We start from the raw sequence: 10,766 nt of genomic DNA, 5'->3' as shown, positions 1-10,766 counted from the left end.
GGAAACAGAAAGAATGGATTCATGTGGACTCACATTGTAAAGGGAGAGACTTTTCTTTGAACAAGCTCTATTCAATGGTGCAGTGAAGAATGCGAGTCAAAGATCTGCAAGCAGAATCCATACTGCTTCTAGAAAACAAAACCATTGCCACAGAAAGTTTCAAAGAGAAGCTTTGCAACTCTTCATTGCATGAACATGAAGGTGCACCAAGACAATCCTCTTTACTTCACTGTAGCACAGTTGCTAATTTTATTTGTTGGGCACATTTCTTATAGCCCACCTTTCTTCCCTTGATGGAACTCAAGGTGGCATAAATGGGCTTTCCTGAAGGTCTCCCATCCAGGCACTGACCTGATCCACAGCTGCTTAGGAAAGTGACCACATTAAGTGCCCTTACAGATTAGCCTAGCTGAACAGTGAGCACAGAAATCTCCAGTTCAATACTTGCATCCGCCACAAGCGCACAAAACGACCTTCCATCAAGGTTCTGCATCTCAACCTGAGTGCCCACCCCCAAATCTGCAGTATAGCAGTAGTACTAGCTTACTATACATGGTAAGACTTACATATGCTTGCAACATTCCTTCCCTTGGGCAGGGATCATAACTCTGATTAACCCCAGGCATCTTCAACTAAAAAGATTAGGCAGGGTGTATGTGATGGGAAAGACTTCTGCTTGAAACTTCTGAGAATTACCGCCATGCCAAGTAGATACTATTTGGTTTGATGGACAAGAAGTCCAATATCTTCTTTTGGTCCTGAACACTGAGATTATGTTATGAGAAGTATTTTGAACTGTATAGTTAATAATAATAAATGCTACACCATATTACAAATTACCCTATGTTATAGCTCACTGTATATGCTTTCATATTGCTAGTACAGTGGTAGTTGGGTTACATACGCTTCAGGTTACAGACTCCATTAACCCAGAAATATTACCTCAGGTTAAGAACTTTGCTTCAGGATGAGAACAGAAATCGTGCAGCAGCGGGAGGCCCCATTAGCTAAAGTGGTGCTTCAGGTTAAGAACAGTTTCAGGTTAAGAACAGACCTCCGGAACGGATTAAGTTCTTAACCTGAGGTACCACTGTACTGCTCTAAGTGGATTCTGGAATTTTCTGTGGAATAGATCTGAGAAGTTACAATCCTATTAGCTTAACAACTGTTCTGGGGGGAAATGTGGATGGCATTACTAAAGACAGAATTACAAAGCATGGAGGAATTGCAAAGCATATATAAGAACAAGAACAAGTAAAACCAGCATGGCTTCTGCAACCGTTAGAACTATGGAATTCACTCTCAAAAAATGTAACAATGGCCACCAACTTGGATAGCATTAAATGAGGATTGGACTCATTTTTGGAGGTTAAGACTATCAGTGGCTACTAACCATGATGGCTATGTTCTACTTCCACTGTCAGAGTTAGCCTGCTTCTGAATGCCAAGTGGGGACAGAGAAGTATTGCACTCATGAGAGTGCACTCAGCATGGCGGTAATTCTCAGAAGTTTCAAGCAGAAGTCTTTCCCATCACATACTCCCTGCCTAATCTTTTTAGTTGAAGATGCCTGGGGTTGAACTGCACTCAGAGAGCCAGTGTGGTGTAGTGGTTAAGAGCGGTAGTCTCGTAATCTGGTGAACCGGGTTCGCGTCTCCGCTCCTCCACATGCAGCTGCTGGGTGACCTTGGGCCAGTCACACTTCTCTGAAGTCTCTCAGCCTCACTCACCTCACAGAGTGTTTGTTGTGGGGGCGGAAGGGGAAGGAGAATGTTAGCCGCTTTGAGACTCCTTCAGGTAGTGATAAAGCGGGATAGCAAATCCAAACTCCTCCTCCTCCTCCTCCTCCTCCTCCTCCTCTTCTCATATCCTGATAGGGTGCTTCCCATAGGTTGACCACTCTGAAAACAGATTGCTGGACTGGAAGGGCCTCCATCAGGGCTTTTCTTCTGTTCTAAATGTATGATAAGGACTTACTGTCAGGAATCTAAATAAGGCCCATAGCCCGAGTCAGACACTCTACACACCACAATGCATATTGCAGTGCATCACATTGCAAGCAAACGGAAAGACCATCTTAAGGGTCTGTAAGTGATGCAGATACAAATGTATGCTAGAAAGCAAAGGACAGAACCAAGCTGGGGGTTGTCTGTGGATTCATCTCTCACTGCAACATGATGGTCTGGAAACATTCCAAGTATAGCTGCAGTACTCAGCAGTTCTGAAAGCAGAAGGAGGAGCTGGTTCGGTATTTGTCAGGTACAGTCAGGCCACTGAGAACCAACATTAGGTTGTGGCCACTTTGTGTTGCACCAATTCAGTTTAAACAGGGCACTCTATTTCAGTAGTTCCCAACTGGTGGTCTGTAGACACCAGGGGGTCTGCGTAACCCACCCAGTGGGGCGGTGGCACCATTCGCATAACAAAAACTACCATAGAGATATCAAATTTTTCAAAAGTAGGATGGTTGTGGCCAGGGAGTCTGCAGTGCATAGTTAACTGGGAACCATTGCTCTATTGCATTCCTGTTCCTCTCATGCTAATGCTTCAGCCACCTAGCGTATTGGATGATGGGAGTTGTAGTCCAACAGCATCTGGAGGGCCACACATTTCCCACCACTGGTTCTACACTGACTGGCAGCAGCTGTTCAGGTTACCAACCAGAAGTATTTCCCAGCCCCACGTGGGGATACTGAGGACTGAACCTGTTGCATGAAAACCACCAAGTTATGGATGTCTCCTCATTACATGTTGAGCAGTTATGCTAGTTCTGAATCTATTACCAGTTGGCTTAATTGGGAGACCCCAAGTTCTTGTTTTATGTGAGAAGGAGAATATTATTTCCATCAGATGTTGTACAGGAATCAAACATTATTTCAACCCATCCGGGAACTAATATCTTGTGTTTTCCCCTACCTTATCTTGACCATAAATTGCTGCCTATTTCATTTATTACTTTATATTTTACAGGCACATAAAACTCTGCCTTTGTTAAACAATGGCAAGATTAGGGCTTATTAGCTTGTGCCTGCTGTCCTCAGAGTGTTTCAGAGTAGACTGATTGTTTTCCATGGGACTACCTGCTTTGGAAGCTGCTGTAGATAGGAATGGCTTATTTGCAAAAGAAACATAGATAAGAAACTTCTGATGGAAGAACATTCTTGCCTCATAAAAATTAACCTACTTCTGACATTTCTACACAGAGCTTATAGCTCTTGAAATTGTGCCCAGCTGCAAATTAGACTGATAATGGCAATATCACAAACAGTATGATTAATACTTGTTAACAGGAAATAGCTATAAACAATACATTGAGGTAGGCTAACCAAGTTTATTTCCATACACAACTGGAAAGCAAAGCTTTAGATGATCAGTCCATTATTAGATAGATGGTATCTACTACATGGTATGATTGAAAATGAATTGGATTGCCCCATTTCAGTTAGGATCCTTTACCGGTTTATCAAATGACTGAACTTTTTACTGGAAGGGATATGTATGTATGTCACATATACATTAGCTTGATTTGATTACTTTGCTGCTGAAATAAGAGGAAAGATATAACACAAGCCTAAGAAACTGCCTTTTAGTGAATAAGACGATTAGCTCATCAGCTTAGTATTATCTGTACAAGGGTTGGCCAATGTTATGGACTATAACTCCCATCATTCATGATCAAAGGCCATTCTCACTGTGGCTGATGGAAGTTGTAGTCCACAACATCTGAAGGGCACCCTGGTATATTCCCATGAGCAGAGATTCCCCTAGGTTTCAAACATGAGTCTTTCTTAACCTTGCCTCCTAGAGCTGGGACCTTCTGCATGCAAAGCATGTTCTCTACCACTGAACTATGGCTCTGCCCCCTGTATTTGGCAGAAGGCTGTGCAGTGTTTAGAAGGAGCACATGTCATTCTGGAGGCTACGGAGTGATACACACTGTCCCATACAACTATGGGACGCGGGTGGCGCTGTGGGTTAAACCACAGAGCCTAGGACTTGCTGATTAGAAGGTCAGCGGTTCAAATCCCCACGACGGGGTGAGCTCCCGTTGCTCGGTCCCTGCTCCTGCCAACCTAGCAGTTCGAAAGCACATCAAAGTGCAAGCAGATAAATAGGTACCACTCCAGCGGGAAGGTAAACGGCGTTTCCGTGTGCTGCTCTGGTTTGCCAGAAGTGGCTTAGTCATGCTGGCCACATGACCCAGAAGCTGTACGCAGGCTCCCTCGGCCAATAAAGCGAGATGAGTGCCGTAACCCCAGAGTCAGCCACGACTGGACCTAATGGTCAGGGTCCCTTTACCTTTACCTAGTAAAACTCCCACAGATCAAAGCAACCAGCATTGCCACTTACTGATTATAACAATGAATCACACGGATTGTTTCAGGCGATCTAGGGAGCTGTCATTGTCTGGATAATAATAATAATAATAATAATAATAATAATAATAATAATAATTTATTATTTATACCCTGCCCATCTGGCTGGGCCTCCCCAGCCACTCTGGGCGGCTTCCATAAAAACCAAAAATACAATAAAATATCACACGTTAAAAACTTCCCTGAACAGGGCTGCCTTAAGATGTCTCCTGAATGTCAGATAGTTGTTTATCGCCTTGACATCTGCTGGAAGGGTGTTCCACAGGGCGGGCGCCACTACCGAGAAGGCTCTCTGCCTGGTTCCCTGTAGCTTTGCTTCTCACAATGAGGGAACCGCCAGAAGGCCCTCGGCGCTGGACCTCAGCGTCCGGGCAGAATGATGGGGGTGGAGACGCTCCTTCAGGTATACTGGACCGAGGCCGTTTAGGGCTTTAAAGGTCAGCACCAACACTTTGAATTGTGCTCGGAAACATACTGGGAGCCAATGCAGGTCTTTCAAGACCGGTGTTATATGGTCTCGGCGGCCGCTCCCAGTCACCAGTCTAGCTGCCGCATTCTGGATTAATTGTAGTTTCCGAGTCACCTTCAAAGGTAGCCCCACGTAGAGTGCTTTGCAGTAGTCCAAGCGGGAGATAACCAGAGCATGCACCACTCTGGCGAGACAGTCCGCAGGCAGATAGGATCTCAGCCTACGTACCAGATGGAGCTGGTAAACAGCTGCCCTGGACACAGATTTGACCTGTGCCTCCATGGACAGCTGTGAGTCCAAAACGACTCCCAGGCTGCGCACCTGGTCCTTCAGGGGCACAGTTACCCCATTCAGGACCAGGGAATCCTCCACACCTGCCCGCCTCCTGTCCCCCAAAAACTGTACTTCTGTCTTGTCAGGATTCAACCTCAATCTGTTAGCCGCCATCCATCCTCCAACCGCCTCCAGACACTCACACAGGACCTTCACCGCCTTCACTGGTTCTGATTTAAAAGAGAGGTAGAGCTGGGTATCATCCGCATACTGATGAACACCCAGCCCAAACCTCCTGATGATCTCTCCCAGCGGCCGCATGTAGATGTTGAAAAGCATGGGGGAGAGGACAGAACCCTGAGGCACCCCACAAGTGAGAGCCCAGGGGTCTGAACACTCATCCCCCACCACCACTTTCTGAACACGGCCCAGGAGGAAGGAGCGGAACCACTGTATAACAGTACCCCCAGCTCCCAGCCCCTCAAGACGGTCCAGAAGGATGCTATGGTCGATGGTATCAAACGCCGCTGAGAGATCCAGCAGAACTAGGAAACAGCTCTCACCTTTGTCCCTAGCCTGCCGGAGATCATCAACCAGTGCGACCAAGGCAGTTTCAGTCCCATGATGAGGCCTGAATCCCGACTGGAAGGGATCCAAATGGTCCGCTTCTTCCAGGCGTGCCTGGAGTTGTTCGGCAACCGCTCGCTCAATCACCTTGCCCAGGAATGGAAGATTTGAGACTGGGCGATAGTTGGCCATCGTGGCCGCATCTAAAGATGGTTTTTTAAGAAGTGGTTTAATAACCGCCTCTTTCAGCGGGTCTGGGAAGGCTCCCTCACGGAGGGAAGCGTTCACCACCCCACGAAGCCCATCGCCCAGCCCTTCCCGGCTTGCTTTTATTAGCCAGGATGGGCAAGGATCCAGGAGACAGGTGGTTGGTTTCACTCGTCCAAGCAGCCTGTCCACATCCTCGGAGGTAACAGATTGGAATTGATCCCACTCAACTTGACCAGACAGAACTCTTGCACTCTCCCGCCCCGGCCCTGCTCCCACGGTGGAGTCTACTTCTTCCCGAATCTGAGTGATTTTGTCTGCAAAAAACTTTGCAAAATCATTGCAGGAGAACATGTGGCCCGTACTGGGCCCCGATGTTGCAGGTGGTTCCGCTAAATTGTGAACCACCTGAAAAAGTCTCCTGCTGCTGTTTTCTGCAGATGCAATAGAGGCGGTGAAGAAATTCTTCTTCGCCGTCGCTATCGCCACTTGGTAGGCTCGACGTTGAGCTCTAACCTGTGTCCGGTCAGATTCGGAATGAGTTATCCGCCACCGGCACTCTAGCCGTCTCAACGATTGTTTCATTGCCCTCAGATCCGTGGAAAACCACGGGGCTGTCCGGGCTCCATGCAATCGGAGAGGGCGCTTCGGAGCCAAAGAGTCAATAGCCCTGGTTAACTCCACATTCCAGCGGGCCACCAGGGAATCGGCTGAAAGGCCATCAACATGGGATAAAGCATCCCCTACCACTCTCTGGAAACCATTTGGATCCATTAAGTGGCGGGGGCGGACCATCCGAATTGGTCCCGCCTCCCTGCAGAGGGGATGGGTCGCAGAGAAGTCCAGTTGCACCAGGAAGTGATCTGACCATGGCACTTCTTTAGTTTCGCTTTTACTTAGTGTCAGATCACCAACATCCATAGAGGTAAACACCAGGTCCAAGGCATGTCCACGGCTATGGGTGGATGCAGAAGAGTGGTGGGAGGCACCAGTTGGGGAACACCAAAGGGAACCCCCAAGGGAAGACAGGTCAGAGCCTGGGGATTGGTGGTGGGACAACACTGTGTGGTCAGAGAGAAAAGAAGGAGCAGGTTGGGAAGACAAGGTATTGGAAGCTGAAGAAGCAACAGGCTTTAGTGAGCAGGAAGTGGCTCTGATATGTATCTTACTGGGACAAGAAAACTCAACCCACTCTCACTTCCACTGAGGGACATGCTTAGACATACTTCTGGTCAGCAGAACTGAAGTTCAGGGCTTGCGGTTATTTCAAAAAATGAGTTCATTTTAAAGCTTTTGCTGCGTGCAGGTTTGGAAGGAGAACATTTCAGGGTTTGGTGGGTCAGTAAACAAGGGGAATTAAGACTAAGAGAGCCGAGTGGGGGGTGCTTGTGTAATCTCACTGTATACAAGTTGTACAAGTGACAATAAAGTATTTCAGTTTCAGGAAAAACTTGCACCATGCAAGCCATGTGAAAGTCTACCCAAGCCCAGTGCTCCAATTAACTTAATGAAAGTGATGAATAATTCACTGCCTTTTTATTCATTTTAGCAGAGCCTCTGTCGGAATAATGTCCGATTTTGTTTTATTTCATTTTCCACGTCTTTCTTATCCAACAACCTAATCCTTTCCTAACGAAAGTTTGGCTGCTTCCACACTCCTTCATTGTTTACAGAATGAATAATGGATGACTGATAACTTGCAGTTGTAGCTCTGCCCATCCCACTTTCACCTGCCTGTCTCACTTGCAATCCCATTTTAGAGGCTTCTCTCCTCATCCACCCACCCCCCACCCACTCCAGCAGATTTGATCCATGCCCTGGTATCACTTACACAGTTGGAAGGAATTAGTAGCACAAGTGCAGGCCAATGTCTAAATTCCTACTTCTCTATATCTGGCAAGTTTTAGGGCCAGAACTGACCAGCTGGTCTTGGAGAATCTTGAACATTTCGCACACCTCGAGTCATGTTTGCAGCATTATGATTTTATGAAGCAAACCATCAAGAACACTCACAATTGGTTTTGTTGATGTTTTAGAAAAGTCAACAGGACATGCCCTTAAAGTTCATCTAGTTTTATGTGACTTATAAATGCAACTGCAGCTCCTGCTCCACTTGTAAAATGCCAAGCGTATGCAGAGATATAGCTAAAAGTGAAAAGTACCTTAGCCTTATAGATCATTGACAAGCCAATCCTCACAATAAAATGGTACACAGCAAAAAATGCAAAAGTGCATTTGATGGCTTTTGATCTTTAGGTGCTCAGAGAGGGTGGAACAGCTGGTTGGCTGGGGTCAACCCAGGGGACACTCTGACATAAAGTGAAGAAGGCAAAGAAAACAAATGGATTTGAGGTATGGCTGTAATGCACTCTGTATCTGAAAAGTACTATTTAAATCATGCATTCAGACAATAAAGTGTCTGTTGCCTTCCTTGAAAAGCATATTAAATTATAATTTGCAGCTAAATTGGCATGTCATTTTAGCTTTGATTCTTTGTTAGTATTATATTGTCAGAATCTTATAAGAAGCAAGACCTTAATATGAACAAGAAATCATATTACTTGCGAAACTTTGATTAACAGCGAGTAAACTATTTGGCATTTTAAAACCAAGCTTGCAAAGGACGGTGTACACATTTTACAACAGCCATAAAAAGTTGTTTTATAGTACTAGTGACTTGCTACAGGATGTGTTTTATAACACTTTAATAGGACTTGGCTTTAGGCTTCATGGTGAAGAACCGAGGCATGATGTTAAAGCAGTAAAAGCACACACCCTGTCGTGTGTTTCCCATTTATTATTTTCCAGAGTTGCAACTGTAATTTGAAAGTGAACCTGATGAAGGCCCCAACAATGGATTTGATGAAATACAAACTTAATGAATTTTAGATGAAAAACTAACGCTACACCAAATATGTATATGTATATGTATATGTACATGTACATGTACATGTACATGTATATGTACATATATGTATATATATGAATAACAGAAGCTGGAATCAGCTTGTGCCTGATTAAAGGTAAAGGTAAAGGTACCCCTGCCCGAACGGGCCAGTCTTGACAGACTCTGGGGTTTGTGCGCCCATCTCACTCAAGAGGCCGGGGGCCAGCGCTGTCCGGAGACACTTCCGGGTCACGTGGCCAGCGTGACAAAGCTGCATCTGGCGAGCCAGCGCAGCACACGGAACGCCGTTTACCTTCCCGCTGGTAAGCGGTCCCTATTTATCTACTTGCACCCGGGGGTGCTTTCGAAGCTGCTAGGTTGGCAGGCGCTGGGACCGAGCAGCGGGAGCGCACCCCGCCACGGGGATTCGAACCGCCGACCTTTCGATCGGCAAGCCCTAGGCGCTGAGGCTTTTACCCACAGCGCCACCCACGTCCCATTGTGCCTGATTGCATAGGGGCTAAAAGTGAGGAAGGGGGGAAAGAGAAGAATGTGTTAATCTTACCTTCAGTCTCCACCAGCGCATCAGCTCCACTTCAGACCTGATCACACTAGAACAGGGGTCAGCAGGGGGCCGGTCCACTGTCCCTCAGACCTTGTGGGGGGCCTGACTTTATGAAGAAGAAGAAGAAGAAGAAGAAGAAGAAGAAGAAGAAGAAGAAGAATTCCTATGCCCCACAAATAACCCAGAGATGCATTTTAAATAAAAGCACACATTCTACTCATGTAAAAACATGCTGATTCCCGGGCCAGATTTAGAAGGTGATTGGGCCAGATGCGGCCCCCGGGCCTTAGTTTGCCTACCCATGCACCAGAAGATTCTTAGTATGCTGTCATTAATACAGTGAGACTCTGTCCCATGATTGGTAACAGGCTTCTCAGAGTTCCCAGCTGCTAGGATGTGCATGCACCCAAACATACTAAAAACAAAACTTATGGTCTTTTCTCTTCAGGCCAGGAAGGTCTGAAGTGGAGCTGGCACATGTGAACATGGTAGGGGCATGGCTTGTCTGTGTGCCTCCACCCTCTCCCCTCTTTAAGCCCACAGGTGCTTCCCAGAAGTGTCCGAAGAGTGTGTAACCAAGGGGACAAACATTTCAGCAAATAATTTCAGTAAGAGTTCTTGGATTTAAACTGACATGCAGCCCAATCCCATGTTTACAAAGAAGCTGTGCATCTCACTGGTCCAGTTCAGACATGATGGCTTGTTGTTACATGCATGAGCCTTGGGTTTATGTGTTCCTCTCTCCCCTCTTGAAGTGTGCCTGTGAAGAGGTCAGCAGTCTTTGCTTCCATTTCCAATTAACTACAGTTCAGCATCTGAACATTTCACTGTGGTCAGTCTTAGCTATGGTGTATTATGCATGGACCTTCTTTATTCATTCCAATGGCAGTTCCAAAGACAATAAAAACTACAGGCACGTTGAATCCCACTTGTCCCACCTATTGATCCAGTGATAGCAACTTTAGGAAGCTTTTAGAAAAATGAGCCAGGATGGGCTTAGACATAAACTGGGAAACATGGGAGACTTGTTAATTATTTGATGAAATGGTGTTATGTTTAGCTTTTTACATGGTTTCATTTTTCTTTTTTGTTATCCATCCAAGCTTTTTGGAAGATGTGGTTTTAAGTCTGCATGAGGAATTTGAAAAAATTGTTGTTTACCTGGGTATTTGGTGGCTGAAGAATACTGCTCCTGGCAACCCCAAGATCATTGGATGGAAGAATGTTTTTAACTGTGATTGTTTTCACAATGTTTCACCTGTTTTTGCTTTTCAGTTGTGTATCTGCCTTGGGCTCCTTGGGGGAGAAATGTGAGATATAAATTCAATCAATCAGAACTGCTCTGGGTGAAAACTGTTGCAAGATGTTCAGATGATATGTCCATACTGTAAAGAAATTATGGTGTGTCCACAATGCAAAGAA

The sequence above is a fragment of the Podarcis vaucheri genome, assembly GCF_965113315.1.
Source record: "Podarcis vaucheri genome assembly, chromosome: 9".
NCBI classification, from domain to species: Eukaryota; Metazoa; Chordata; class Lepidosauria; order Squamata; family Lacertidae; genus Podarcis; species Podarcis vaucheri.
Note: the sequence above shows the minus strand (reverse complement) of the source record.